Source organism: Urocitellus parryii, chromosome 13 (genome assembly GCF_045843805.1).
Source record: "Urocitellus parryii isolate mUroPar1 chromosome 13, mUroPar1.hap1, whole genome shotgun sequence".
NCBI lineage: Eukaryota > Metazoa > Chordata > Mammalia > Rodentia > Sciuridae > Urocitellus > Urocitellus parryii.
This window is the reverse complement of record NC_135543.1, coordinates 48688637-48704655: the sequence shown is the minus strand read 5'-3', so window position 1 is coordinate 48704655 and position 16019 is coordinate 48688637. Positions and strand designations below refer to the sequence as shown.

The window sequence follows — 16019 nt, the reverse complement described above, 5'->3', positions numbered from 1 at the left end:
TTCTCCCTATTATATCCTGCTCATGTGCATTCCTACCTATTGGCATATTATTTTATGTATTTTCCAAATATCCAATAAAAAACTCATGTTAACTCATGTTGTTTCTCTTTCATAAAAAGTTTTCTCTGTTCTCTAAGCAGATGTGGCTCTTTTAACTAAAATCTATTTAATTTAAAATTAAGTTTTTCATTTACAGTAGTTGCATTTTAAGAGCCTGCTGGCTACTGTGTTGGATAGCAAAAGCATAGGATATTTCTATCATTACAGAAAGTTCTCATGGACAGCATAACTCTAAAGATTCTTGCAAACCATGCCTATTATTTAACACAGTGTGTGCCAAACTGGAGATCATCTGTATGGGAATCAACTGGGGATGCTGTATAAATGCAGATTCTGAGCCCTGGGAATAGAAACCAGACCACTTTCACATCAATAAAGATGAAGGACCTCGGGCTAGGGTTGTAGCTCAGTGGCAGAGCACTTGCCTAGCATGTGTGAGGCACTGGGTTCTCTTCTCAACACCAGAAGTAAATAAATAAAATAATGGTACATTGACAACTAAAATAATATTTTTTAAAAAGATGAAGGATGTTGCTTTGAGGTGTAGTTTCTGTCTTTTATGTAAATTTATTGAACATTTGAGTTTTTATTAATTTTCTTATGCTCTAAACACAGTTTTTATATTAAGTTTTAGAATTTTAGGGTATAGACTTACAAAATTTCAAAAAGTATTCTTTGCTGAATATTAGAATATAAGCCTCTTAAGAAGAGGTACTATGGCATAATATTTTCTGTATTTTCCAAATATCCAATACAAATATATCTAATACAATATTGGGTACAAAGTATTGATCAATTAGCTGTATTCTACAGAACTGACAATCTAGAGTCTATTATATTTAGTTGCTAATTCTTTGAAAAATAATAGGGTTTTCAATATTGAAGATAGAAGGTGAATGATAATGAAAGTATTTCTCAATATTTTCCTCAGTTTCATTTATTGGAAATAAGCCTGAATATCATGATTGTATTTCTGATTATCATATGAAGATGTTCCCTATACAGTTGAGATTTGCAGCACTTAAGAAAAGAATGGCTGTTTTTAAAATCCTCTGAGTTCTTGCTTGATTCTTTTATGGAACATAAACTAGTCAAACCTCTGGAGCCATAGTTGTAAATGGACTCCCCAGGTGAATTGTGTTGTTTCTCAATTAGCTACCTAGTCGCAGGTAGCTGTTCTGTGCTCTACTTTGATGATTTGTTAATGGCCTGAGAATTGCTGGAGCAAGATCTTGACACATTGGAGATTAGCTAAGGCTACATGTTCACAAGTTGGAAAACAAGTGAATGGTCCAGTAGAATAGTCATTAGCTATGAGCTGCAGAATCTCAGGACTAATTTGAGGAATTTTTATGCACAATTTCACAGCTTGAATCATTCTTTGGGTTGATGTAAAAACAAACAGCTACATTCTGTGGTAGGCTCATATATTAATAATGTTACTAAATTCTTGGTTTTCTGGAAAAATTAGGCCATCTAAAACCCCTACTTCCCCCCTTTTTCATATGAATGGAACAATGAAATACTAGGTGTGATATTTTTACAGTATTACTACCTTTGGGTAGTAAGTATAAAGTCAGAATTCAAACCTAAGGCTGGCTGATTTCAAAGTTATTATTCTTTCCTCTGTGTCGTACTAGGTATATATGTCTTGTGGCTTTAGTAAATTGTAAGATCTAGAAGTCAGGAATTGTGTCTTAAAATATTTTATCTTACCCAAAACTTGGTCAAAAGTTTTATTAAATGAATCATCTGCATAATCCACTGAAGCTCTGTTGGAGTCTGTAAATGAAGTATCTGGGTTATGTTATTTCAGATATTCTAAATGTTTGAGGTTTTATGCCATTGTAAAGACCCCTGAACCCGTGGTATGCCTTATCTCAACATTTACCTCCAGAGCAGGATCTGTGATGAAACAGTACATGGCATAGTTGCATGTCTGAAATTTCAGAGAGAGAGAGAGAGAGAGAGAGAGAGAGAGAGAGAGAGAAATACATATATACATACACAGAAGTGTGTTTATCAGTATATGAGTGTATGCACAAAACAGTCTGTAATTATAAAAAAGCCATGAAGGTCTTTATGACCCATATACTTGTCCCTACCTATTCATCTCCTATTTAATAATTTAATTCATAGCAAGTATTAATTAATTAATAGAAATTAATCTGTACTACTACACACATTGTGCAAACATCATTTCTAATCTTTACAACAGCCCTGTGATACAGGCATCATTCTCACTTTTACAGCTAAGAAAACAAAAGTTTAGAAAGGGTTAAGTAAATTTCACATGAGCCTTTGGGTAGTAAGTATAAAGTCAGAATTCAAACCTAAGGCTGGCTGATTTCAAAGTTACCATTCTTTCCTCTATGTCGTACTAGGTATATACGCCTTGTGGCTTTAGTAAATTGTAAGATCTAGAAGTCAGGAATTGTATCTTAAAATGTTTTATCTTACCCAGAAAAGTAACTTGTTACAAATGTTGCTGCTCTTGCTGAAGGTGGCCATAGGTAAGTGCTAAAAGTCTATATTAACTCTTTCAGATCCTTAGGGAATGGTTTAGTGCAACATTTTTGGGAAACAGGCTGTACAAGGCTATCTCTTGGTGAAGAATGGTGCTAATGGGGATCAAATCCTGGGTTTTCTTACCAAGCTTGAATGAAGGCTCCAAGATGGTAGATGTTTTGTCCTTTTGCTTATTGCTCCATCTGTAGCACCTAGGACAGACAGGGCATAGTTGCCCCTCAGTAAACATTTGTTAATGAATGAATGAATGACATGTGTGGGGAGGTGTTAGATGTAGTCTGTGACTGTATATTCTGTATATTTGACCTGGGTCAAACTTATTTCCAGTCCAAGCCACTGACTACAAGAGGACTTTGGGGAAAAGGGGAAAAAAATCAAGGCAAGGTCCATGCTTTTTGGAAGCTGTCAGCAGCGTTATCTTTTGAATAAAGGGTGGGAGCAGGAAAAATAAATCCAAAAGCGTTCTGTGGCCAAGGTGAAGGGAGATACATTTCATTTCTCTCTTCTTTTTGAATTTCACAAAATGATAATGTCTTTGTAATCCCTCATGCATGTTCAGTTTATTTTCAAATTTACTTATTTGCAAATTTACTTATTATTTATATATATTTATTTTTTAGTTATAGATGGACATGATGTCTTTATTTTACTTTTTATGTGGTGCTGAGGATTGAACCCAGTGCCTCATGCATGCCAGGTGTTCACTCTACCTCTGAGCCACTATCCCAGCCCACAAATTTACTTATTATTTGGTAATATGGGCTTTGCATTTGCCAATAAATATCCTAGTTATAATAATAATAATAATGGAAACCTAGTGTGGTGGTATATGACTGTAATCCTGGCTACTTTGAAAGCTGAGGATAGAAAGATAGTAGAATGAATTGGACATAACTTTCCTATGTTCATATACAAATATACCACCAGTGTAACTCCACATCACGTACAACCACAAGAATGGGAAGTTAGATTCCATGTACGTATAATATGTCAAAATACACCCTATTGTCATGTGTATCTAAAAACAAAAAGGGCTGGGGATGTGGCTCAAGCGGTAGCGCGCTCGCCTGGCATGCGTGCGGCCCGGGTTCAATCCTCAGCACCACATACAAAGATGTTGTGTCCGCCAAGAACTAAAAAATAAACATTAAAAATTCTCTCTCTCTCTCTTAAAAAAAAAAAAAAAGAAGGAAGACTGAGGATAGAGGATCACAAGTTTGAGGCTACCTGGACAACTTAGTAGACTCTGTCTCAAAATTAAAAAATAAACAGAAAAAGGGCCATGGATGTAGCTTGGTACAGGCTGTATGTAGTACAGGCTGTGGTAGAGTGCTTGACTAGCCTGTGGTAGGTCCTTGTTTCAATTCCCAGTATCACCTAAAGAACAAAAAAGAAAGAAAGAAAGAAAAGAAAAGAAAAAAGAATGAAGCCATTTATTTCCAGGATAGTATTGCTTGGTGTAATACGGAAATTGATAGTCTGAAAAAAAAAGTGTATTGAAAACTGTGACAAATTTCTTGTACTGTATAAATGTTACAGTTGTATTGCTTATTCTCTTTTAAATTGATAAAACTTCCAAAATCAAAACAGTGTGGGCTTATTTTAGATACTGTTACACCAGAGGTTACCAGACATCTGTCATGATGTTTATCTTTGGGAAACTAAAGTTCATGTATTGCAAATGGACACCATCATTCTAATTTAGATTAAGGTATGTGTCTAACCAGTGCTGATTTTTAATTTCTTTTTAGTTGTAGATGGATACAATATCTTTGTTTATTAGTATATTTTTATGCGGTGCTGAGGATTGAACACAGTGCCTCACACATGTGAGGCAAGTGCTCTACCACTGAGCTACCGCCCCAGCCCCAGTACTGATTTTTGAAGGCTTTGGAGTTGTAATTCGTAACAGTAATCATAGTATCAAACTATCCCTCATTTCATTTGGATAAAAAGTAATGATTTTCTCAAATACATTTGTCACTTCCTTAAAAACAATTTTTTCTCTTCATGGTTTTCCTACTGAGCAAGAGGTTCATGTCTACTGGGGATAATAGAAATCTCCACTGGGTAGGAAATTAACAATAAAAGTAAGTTAATAAGTCTTTATTAGGTACCTATAATTGGAATAGATGCTGTGGAGAGAAAAAGGAAAATAAAGAGCTGTCCCTGCCCTTGGGGAAAGCTACAATCTAGTTAAAAGACAGTAATGTGACTTGTGGTTTTGTAGACTCAGTTCTAATTTTATTCAAACCATGTTCCTTAAACCATTACTGATGTAGTAAAAGATTTACATAATGTAATATGTAAGGGTTTTATTTGTTCTCTTCCACAATACCAAAATTTAAAAGAACATTTTTGAATTGATATCTAATGGAGTTTTAATGTCCATTTCACTTTTTTAATATGAAAAGTTATTTAAATATTTTCATTAGGCATTGAATATGAAATTTGAAATAGTATTGGTAATGTTAAGAAAATTGTGGTATGAGCTTGAAGTTGGTTAGTGATACTTCATGGATATTGAAGTTTCTATAAATAATAATAAAACTGTAGCAGGCATTTTTGGGGGGAGATATGGATTTAAACACTATTCAACTCATATCCTTTTTGTGTGTCTTATAATTTTAGTAAATATTTTTATTTTGAGTTGTTCTTTTTTAAAATAATTTTTTTAGTTGTCAATGGACCTTTATTTTACTTATTTATATGTGGTGCTGAGAATTGAACTCTGTGCCTCACACACGCTAGGCAAGTACTCTACCACTAAGCCACAACCCCAGCCCGTCTTTTGAGTTGTTCTTTATGTAGTAAATTTAAGGCAGGTGAAATTATCATTTAAAGAGGAAGCAAATGAAAGCTCATTTTGATCTTCAGACCATATTTAAAGAATATTACAATTATATGAGATTACTTAATATGTTGCTATTCTACTGATGCATGTAAATTATAATGAGAAATAATAAACATTTAAAGACAGGTCTTAAAAGTATTTCTTTATAAATACAATTTACTCCTTAGAAATTTAGGTTCTTGATGGCTAGGGTGGTGCTTGCCTATAATCTCAGTTACTCTGGAAGCTGAGGCAGGAAAATCAAATTTGAAAATAAAAAAAAATGAAATGGACATTAAAACTCCATTAGATAACAATTCAAATACATTCTTTTATAATTTTGGTATTGGGGAAGAGAACAAATAACATCCTTACATATTACGTTATATGAATCTTTTACTACAGCCTTGGCAATTTAGGGAGACCCTGTCTCAAAATAAAAAACAAAAAGGAAGGGACTGGGGATATAGTTCAGTGGTAGAGTACTTCTGAGTTCAATCCTCACTACCATCTCCCCTTCCCTCCTAATTTCAGATTCTTGAAAATTTTTCATCAATGAAAATTAGGTGCATTCTAATTTGGCCCTTGAAATGTTTCTATGCATAATAGTTTAAATTAGTAAGATGAGATCATGTCATATTTATCATGATATGTTATTATCTTTATATAAATTTTCTTTTAAATGAATTGAATTAAATTTTCTACCAGATTTGTGGACCCCCAAAGAAGGAAAGTACAGGTTAAGGAAAGAAAGAAAGAAAGGTGGGGGAACCCCACAAACTTAAAGAATAATTAGAATTCACTACACATACAATAGTATTTTAGTTTTAAACTGTTAGTCCTATAAATTAGGACCTATTAAATAAAAGGTTTAAGTGAGTTCATTACATTTATGTAATCATTTATTGCCATTGATATCATCTCTATTTATTAAAAACCTGAAACTTATGCCCATGGAGAAGGTTGACTTTTGTTAGTATTTTGACTTAGCTGCTAAAAGATACTTTCTTCTTAACTCTTAAGTTAAAGCATTGGTATATAAATCCTATTGAAATGATGTATTAAGTTGACTGATTAAAAATAGTCGTATAGTCACAACTTTTCTTTCTCCTAGGAATTAGAGATTTAAATCTCTGAAAACATTAATGTGTGTGGGATGGTTATGATAGTCCAGCTGCCTTTGTGTGTGTTTCATTTAAATGTAAATTTATCTTACAGACTCTAAAGATGAGCTCAGAAGGTAGAGAATTTTAATGTGAATAGTCATTTTCTTTGTTTTTCATGAATACGAAAATCCCTGTTTTACACTAAAGAAAGAAAAAAAATACTTATTAAACAGCCAGCACTCAACTGCTTTTTTTTTTTTTTTAGGTTTTTAATGGATTATCAATTTTCTCTCATTAGCAGTATTTCTAAGATTACATAATTCCATGAAAAGAAAACTAATTTATACACTATAAAAGCACGTATGTCAAGAATTAAACAATGTCCAGTATGATGCTAGGTATTATTTCACAGTACTTTGTAAAAGCAAACAGTATTGTTTTAGCCAGAAGTCAGCTTGTAGAAATGTATTACAAATAATTAAATCTTAGATGTTAAGAAATTAACTATTGAAGGTAGCAAAAGTCCATTGACATATATGTATGACACGTATCTATATGCTGTGTATATAGTTAGACTGATACATAGTTTAATCATTGATTAAAATATCTAATACTATAATTATAAAACTTCCAGGAACAGTTTTTGAGAATAAGTTTTCAAGGAAGTTTCCATTTATCACTATACTCTTTAAGACAGAAGATCAAGATTCCAAGCTCCGTATTTTTGCTTCATTTTATCCTCACTGTTGGTCTCAAATAAGCTACTATGACCGTTCTCCCAAGGAAGGTTACCTTCGGTTGTCTTTAGCAATCTTTTCTACTTCTCTACAATCAAAGAAGTCATTTTTTAGAGTGGCCATTGATTGCATATTTTGAACTCATTTTTGTCTGTAGTTATTGGGTTACCAGCCTGTGATTAACTTGTGCTATAAAAACAAACAAATAGACCAAAACCTGTTTGATCTACCCTAACCTTTCCATATGTAAATTCTGGAAAAGTGACACTGTAGCATGCCAATAAAATGTACTCCTGCCTTGACATTTCCAGAGTAATTATAAAAAGGATTATAAAGTTTACTGAAGGGATTGTTATTTGTTGGTTGATAAAATTTACTTAAGCCACCTAAATGTAAATATTTCCCAAGCAACCCCTATGGAGTCAAGGGTTTCCTTTAAAGAAAAAAAAAATAACCTTTGTTTATTCTAAATATCTGTTTTTCACAAGAAAAGTAAAGGTGTGTTTTCCAAACATTTTTAAAAGGTCTTGAATTTTTATTTATGCTACTTTTTAATATACAAGTTTCCATCAAATACTTGCAGATTTAAGACATAACTGCATATTTTGTTCTAAGTAATAGTTGTCATTTAGAATTTGAAACAGTTTTACAGCAACCAGATGGGGTATGAAATGTGTATTCATAGTACTTTCTAATTTACAGATTCTAGGATATGAAGTCAGACACATTGGTTTATAATCAAAATAAGAGATTCGTTTTCTTCTGTTTTCTTTGTAATTATAGTGAAATAAAGAGGAGGCATATTCTTTGAGAACAGGAATATAAGTACCATTCTTAGAAGTAACCCTCCAATCAAACAAATCTCTTTTTTGTTCCTTCTCCAGTTCTCTCCCCATCCTCTAAACTCCTGAGCTTGGAGAAAGTGAAGTCTAAAAACCAGTCTTTCTCTATGTGAATGCCAAACCTTGTGGAGAATTTGTGTGGTGGAGTTTCTCTCATCTCAGGTACAGTATGTGAATACTTTGTAAAAATACTATGCTGCCCTGGTTACACTTTTACTTTCCCAGTTACTTTAATGGTTAGGCAAAGAAAACTAATAATGAAGCTCATTTCATTATTTGAGTCAAAACCTTATTAGTCTAAGACACATATTTTGTAACAAAAATTTTGTTTCTTAATACCATTTGGAAATGAATATTCATATTTATTACAGTTATTTTTGTTGGGAGGTTGTCATTGATAGATGTAAAAGTGTTTCTTAGGTTACAAATGGTGAGCCCCTTTGGAAGATGATGACCCAGTGATATCAACTTGCAGAAAATCATTGTGATAAATCAGCTTTCTCTGGGTTTATTTCTATTTTGTGTCATGGTTTGAGAAAAATCATAGATGAGAACAAATTAGCATGAGTATTTTTAATCATTCCATCTGGTAAAAACTTTATGCCTTGCTTAAGAAACAGGATAGTTTTTTAGAGGTATTTTCCTTTTAATAACTGCTACATAGCAACTTCCTCATTTAACTTTTTACAAGGACATTCTGTAACATATGGTGGTGTTTAAATGGGTGGCCTAGGTAATTGTGAAAGGTTTATACTTCACACTCAGGGTTGTTACCTGGTAACTAAAAATGCTATCTGAGTCTATTTTTGGAGTGCCAGGGTGGGTGGGGGATGGGGAGAAAGAAACTTGAATCAGTGACCATCTGGCCCAGATTTGGCTGATTTCCTGTGCACTGCCCTTTGTTTCAACCAGACAATGGATTGTTCCTTTTCCAGATAAGAATTCGGTTGATGACTTTGTGCTGAATCAGCAGGTTTGGTTTGGGATTGTAAGCATAGACTCATATTGAAGAGCTTTTTATTGTTTGAGGTCACTTTCCTTGTCTTTGTTAGTTACAAGATATTTTTTAAGGTTCTTTTTTATGATATAGTGGTGGTTTTTTTTCAGATGCATCAAATAAAATAATTGGAAATGCAGCTTTCTAGTTTGGTATTACCTGCCTTTAAAACATTGAAAATTTCCTGTCTTTAGTGTCCAAAATTAATACCTCCCTGATTATGATTTTTTGATGAGTTTATATAGAATCTCTTCTTGTCTGAACTTGAATTTTTCATCTGAAACTTTAATGATTTAAATTTAATGTTGTCCTAAACCTAAGAAAAGCTTTTATGATGTGGTTATTTAAATAATAACTTTTCTGTGACATCTGTTGCCATATATTTGCAAATTACATTTTAGGAAGCTATTTTCCTTACTTTAAAAGCTGCCTAACACTGTTTTTTTTTTTTTTTAAAAAAAATACTGACTAGAAGTAGGGAATTTTGGTGGCGTAGCATTCCAAGTAAGTCAACCATCAATTTTTATAGGTTATCTCAGAAGCAATAGAGATCAGAGGATTTTTAATGCCACTCTACAGAAGACAAGAGCAAAATTCAGTGCTACCATCTTGCTATGTGGCCAGAAATTATGATCATTTTTACTTCTGAAGTGATAGGAGAATTGTTGGTAGATTTTAAGCTGAACTTCTAGCTTAACTCTCATCTCCTTGTAGCTGAGTTGTCACTTAACACTCCAGTACAGAATTTTCTGCAGACCACTTTTTCTAAAACCACTTATAACTGAAATCCAGCATCTGATCAGAACTGGCTGCTTTGAATGAAATCTAATCACAAATTCTTTTGTGTTGATAAAGGTATGCTCTTTAAGTAGAATCAAGGGGCCTGATCATAAGAAAAAAAGCTTGATCGTTAGTTCCTCGGGGATCTAATTATGTAGCAGATGGGACCACACGGCACAGTTCAGTGTCATTTGGTGTAATTAATTTTAGGTTCACATCCAGCAAAAGCAAATACAACAAATGACACAAAATCTTAGTTTGCATCCATTTGGGACACTGCCCATTTATTTCTATGTTGTAGTTCTCCTCTTGGATTTCTTCAATAGATTGGTCTATTTGATACTAATCAGGCCATTGCATGTTTAGCTAAAATGCATGGGTGTTTTGGATACATGCATGTCATGAATGTTAGTTGGAGTAGAATATTTAGATTTAGAGAACTAGTTAGTTAAATAGTTGAATGAGGCAGAGTTAGAAGCTCCAACTACATGAAGACAAGTTCTACTTTATCTTCCTCCCTGCTTTAATCAGAGACTGGTTCAGGGAACTAGTTCGAGGTGGAGGGGAAGGTTTTATCCTTTTTTCTCCCCTTCCCCCTCCTGTTCACCCTTCACCCCCCAACCTCTGACTCTCCTTCAAATCTCACTGAGGAATTATGGTCTCTACAGAGGCTTGGTTGCAGATGCCCGGAAAGTTTACACTGCAGAGAGTTGTTTTGTTTGGCATAGCTAATCAGGAGCCAGGCTGGAATTGCTCATAGCTGTCATTCAGGTTTTGTTTCAAAGTCCAAGGACCTGCTGGGAAAAACAAAAAGCTAATGAAAGCTGACTGTATTTAGGCCTCAAATCTGTGGAATCTGAAATGATGTCCTGACAGTGTATTCTTATTCTTCCACATTCTTGCTGTTACTAAGGTAACAGATTTTTAGAGGCTTTTCATCTTCATTGTCAAGTATTTGCTACACTTTTTGTAGTTTTTCAGATTAGAGCAATTCAGATTATCTCCTTTTGAGATGAAGGAAAAAGAGAAAATAATGGAAATAAAATGTCCGAATCAATTACCCTGACTGCTAATAAGATCTGTTTTTTTTTTAAATGCCGTAAAATCCTTAGAGTAATAACAAATATTAAAACTTAGGGCAAGATCAACTTCCTCATGTTTGGGAGTACTATGTATGGGAAATTTCCATTCTGTAATACGTAATAGGATGTGTTCATATAATCGCCAAAGAGTACATCGTAAGAGTAAAGGGTATGTGGTGAAATACCCTGTCTTTACACTTTTTTCTTCTTGACTGAGAAGCCAAATGATGTAAAAAAAAAAAAAAAAGTGACTTGCTTGAATTCTATGTATAAATGATAAAATCAAGTAGTATGACAAAATGAATTATGATAAACATGTTTACTGGAAAAAAAACTTGTCTTTTTAATATTTGTTTTCAGAGAAGGTGTTGCCTGGGTAGATTAGATTAGCATTCATCTATAGGAAAATGCTGTTGTTTTTATAGTCTGTTTGGGGCACATATTATCTGTGGTTTGACAAATAATAAAGAAAAGATAATTTTGGCAGAGGAGGTGTTCTTTGGGTTGGCTTTAGATTTGAGAATCCCCAGGGATATGCTTGAATAGTGTTATAACCTTTACAAATCTTCTTGTCAAGAGTTGACTCATTGGAAGATAACACTGTTTTTTTTCACAGATTTATCAAACATCTTCATCAAGCACTCTTTCCCCTGTGGCAAGGACTAGAATATTGAAATAACCTAGCTTTAGTACTGATCAGATCACTTCACTAATTTCATCCCAACACAATAAAAGCCTACATTCATGGAGATAAGATCTAGCTTAATTTTCTTTGGAGACACAAATAAGAGTGAGCAGCTGGTTGAATGAGAAAGAACCCATAAGAGTCTGGAAGTGAAGTGTCCAAAGTGTATCAGAAGGCCTTCGTTTTGATTTCTGTATCTTTGTCCATGCTGGTTTCCTAGCCTGGAATTTTGTCCTCTCTCCTCTCCACCCAGCTAAATCCAGTGCTTCTCAAGGTCCAGCTCAGGGCCTTCTTCATTCACTAAACCCTCTTCAACTAGTTCTGGTGTCCAGAGAGAGAATTTGTATCCTCAGGTGATCGCAATATCTAAAGAATTGTGTTCAGATATAGTTTTGCTTTTTTTCTTGGCGGCGGGGGGGGGGGGTGTGTGCAGAAAATGATGAGGATGGGGAGACATCAAGGAAAATAACAGAAAAGGAAAGGATCATTTGAAATGGGCAAGTTTAATCCAGAAAAGATTTCAAAAGAGACAGGACAGTTGTCTTGAAGGGCTGATGTGTGCAGCTGGAATTAGATTGACTCTAATTACCTTTAAAGCAGTGGTTTTCAAATTGTGCTCTGCAGAGCTGCAGGGATTTTGTGATGATCCTTGGGTTGCAGGGGAAAAGAGAGGACTGATGGACATGCTGAGTGCCCCCTGCAGCTGCCAACAGAAGAGTTTCACTTTTAACTGCTTTCTGTTTTGGGGTTTTGCCTAATATTTCTTTTAAAGACATGTTGCACTGCTTTTTAAAAAAAAATGAAGTTCTAACAATCACTGCCATATAGAATAATAGGCGAGAGTTTTGTTTCAAATCAGGATAAAATGTTCTAACAGTAAGAGACTTTGAAAAAAATTAAATGAACTGCTTGGTGAGATGACTTCTACATTCAGTCAGAAGTTTAATGACCCTGACAACGATGTTGGAAGACTTCTGTTTGGGGGAAAGGTTGAGTTGGGACATTCTGTCTAAAAGAGTTCTAAAGTTGTGGAGTAGATGTCATCTCTTACTGTCAGTATCAGATAATTTGGCACCTAACAGTTCTCCAGTGGGTTTTGGAGTAAATTCTTCTTCCCATTAAATCATGAGGTTCCAGAAAGAAGGAACACTGTTTTCACTGCTTTTGGATTCTTCAGATCCTAATGCAGATGTGGGGGCCCAGGAAAGACCTGTTGGTACAAGAAATGACTGCAAGAAACACTTGCTTGACTGCCTTGTGACCCCCATCCAACATGAAGGATGATAAGGGAAGGTATTTGCAGGAATTTTTTTCTGCTATTGCCTTCTGCCCTTCAGGAATAGTAGAAATGACAAAGGAGATTTAAGATAAGCACACACACCCCGCTTTTTTTTTTTTTTTTTGGCCAGGAGGCCAGATTACTACTGCGTCTGAAAAAATTGTACATGGCTCCCTGAACCTAATAGATAAAAAGCTGAGTCTGGAAATCTTGGCTTTCCATACAAATTGAGAAACTGAGACACACACAGAAGGAGGAAGTGACTGAGATTCCCTGGCATTCCAAGTGCAGAAAAGGGAATGCGTCATAAAAGGATTTCATTGGCTACCTGGACTTCAGGACATTTTGCCTCATGATTCAGTTGGTTCTGATTGATTATTGAGAACTAGAACTAAAGGTATGAATTACAGGAAAGTTTTACAGATGAAAGATTGGAATCTCGTAATTGTGGTAGAATCGATAGGGGCTGACAGGTGTTTGATGAACACAGTGTAATCTGAAGCAGCCCTTTACTCCTAGGAGGCCTTTCATATTGCCTGCCTTTGTACTGGGTAGAAAATAGTGAAGTGTTCCCCCAGCTCCGGGTACATTGCCTTCTACCTAGCAGTCACTGAAACAGCTTATGGAATTGAGCTGAATTTTATTGATGGGACTCTCAGAGCCAGTTAGACCATGGTGTACACTGTAGCTGGTGATCATAATCATCACTGCTTGAAGCCCCCATACTTCTACAAACTCGCATGAGATTAGGGTCCAGTTTCATGAAGTCAATATCTTACAGTTCAAATGGGGATATAGGTCACATCTGAAAACACAAGAAGGCTTGTAAAAATCTCTGTGCAAGTTGTTCAGTGTTTGATAGACGACAAGAGGAATGCCTAGAGCCAGGAAGCATTGTAATGACCCCAGGAAAAAAAGAGATGCTTTTCATTAGGTGAGTAGTTTATAATTTCTAGGTGTGTGCACTGTAATACCTGAATATTTTTAGGGGTGATGATGTCATAACAAAACAAAATACTAGATTGGAAAGTACTCCCCAAAATGTTCCAATGCCTGTGTATATTTTACTGATGGTGGAGAAAGTGGAGGCCCAGAGACACTTAAAGCACCAGGACTAGTGCATAGATCAATTGATTCCTAATATAAATAACTACTCATAATGGTGATGGAGGAGATCTTTATTCATTCTGTAACTTTTCATAATATTTAGGAATAGCCTTTCTTTCTTTCTTTCTTTCTTTCTATTTATTTATTTATTCTTTATAATCAGTTATACATGACAGTAGAAAGCTCTTTGATTAATTGTACACAAATGGAGCAGAATTTTTCACTTCTCTGGTTGTGCATGAAATGGATTCATACCATTTGTGCAATCCTCCATGTACCTAGGGTAATGATGTTTGTCTCATTCCACTGCCTTTCCTATCTCTTTCCCCACTCCCCCATCCCCTTTGCCCCATCCAAAGTTCCTCCATTTATCCCATGTCCCCCGCATATGGATTAGCATCCACTTATCAGAGAAAACATTTGGCCCCTGTTTTTTTTTTTTTTTTTGAGATTGGCTTATTTCACTTAGCATGGTATTCTCCAATCCCATCCATTTTACCTGAAAATGCCATAATTTTATTCTCTTTTAATGCTGAGTAATATTCCATTGTGTATATGTACCACAGTTTCTTTATCCTTTCATCTATTTAAGAACATATAGGTTGCTTCCACAGTTAAACAATTCTGAATTGTACTTCTGTAAACACTGAGATGGCTGTGTCACTGTTAATATGCTGTTTTTAAGTCTTTAGGGTATAAACTGAGGAGTAGGATAGCTGGGTCAAAGGGTTGTTCTCTTCCAAGTTTTCTAAGAAATTTCCATACTGCTTTCCAGATTGGTTGCACAAATTTGCAGTCCCACCAGCAATGTCCTACATCTTTGCCAACATTATTGTTTCTTGTATTCTTGATAACTGCCATTAGGAATAGTCTTTCTTTTCAAAGCTGTTTTGTGATTGGGGAATTCTGCATAATTCGGAAAACTGTCAATATGTCCTTAAGGATATATTAATATGTATATGTTAATATAAGGATATATTAATATACATATGTTAGTATATCCTGTGCCTCAGGACTTAATGTAGTAAGAGGGCGTGATAAGGAACTGCGGTTGTGGCTCAGTGAAAGAGGACTTGCCTAGTGTGTATGAGGCACTGGATTCAATTTTCAGCACCACATAAAAATAAATAAATAAAATGAAGGTATTGTGTCCATCTACAACTAAAAAAAAATTAGAAGAGGGCATAGTAAGTATAAAGAACATCATAAATCTGTTTATGTAGCAGATAACACCATAATGCTTTAGGCAGCAAGTGTCTTATGCCAGAAGCAATAAAAATAGAATATAAATCTATGGAGAAAATTTAATTAAGACAGTTTGGAAATTGTCTACCATATAAAAAGGATTGTTTAGGGCTGGGGATGTGGCTCAAGCGGTAGCGCGCTCGCCTGGCATGCGTGCGGCCCGGGTTCGATCCTCAGCACCACATACCAACAAAGATGTTGTGTCCACTGAAAAATAAATATTGAAATTTAAAAAAAAAAAAAAGGATTGTTTAAACATATTAAAGCATATTGGGATACATTTTTAAATCATTTAAAAGAATACACTAATACTTTTGTGTGTGTGTGTGATGCTGGGGATCATTCATGCTAGGCAAGCACTCCTCCAATGTTTTACACCCCAAGACCAAACATTACTTTTAAGGCATTAGTGACCCTCAGATGTGTGTGCATATTTATGTGACAACAGTTTATTAAATTATTAATTAATCAATCAGCATCTTTGAGTTATACCTGGTGGCTCTAGAGATCAGAAATAGGGCCAGGATAAAAGTTTTGCAGAAGAAAATTTAAAACATAATGAGAAAAAAATTTAAAAAATGTTTTACTTTATTATTAAATATGCCAGAGTCTCGTAATTAAAATTAGTTGTTCTTCTACCTTTGTCTTCCAACCACTCAAATCTACTTACTGAAGATAACCCCAGCTTCTGTAGATCTTTCCTGAGCACTTTGTGCATGTATATGCATATAAGGAAG

General features: G+C 34.7%; 1 protein-coding gene across 1 annotated transcript in view; it reads left to right on the top strand.

Moving 5' to 3' along the window:
* The window catches only part of Greb1l (GREB1 like retinoic acid receptor coactivator), a 249918-nt gene that overhangs the window by 12275 nt on the left and 221624 nt on the right, over window positions 1-16019 (top strand). The window contains exon 2 of the mRNA XM_077792249.1: window positions 8150-8269. The gene's annotated coding sequence lies outside the window, so the exon portion shown is untranslated. The remainder of the gene's footprint in view (window positions 1-8149; window positions 8270-16019) is intronic.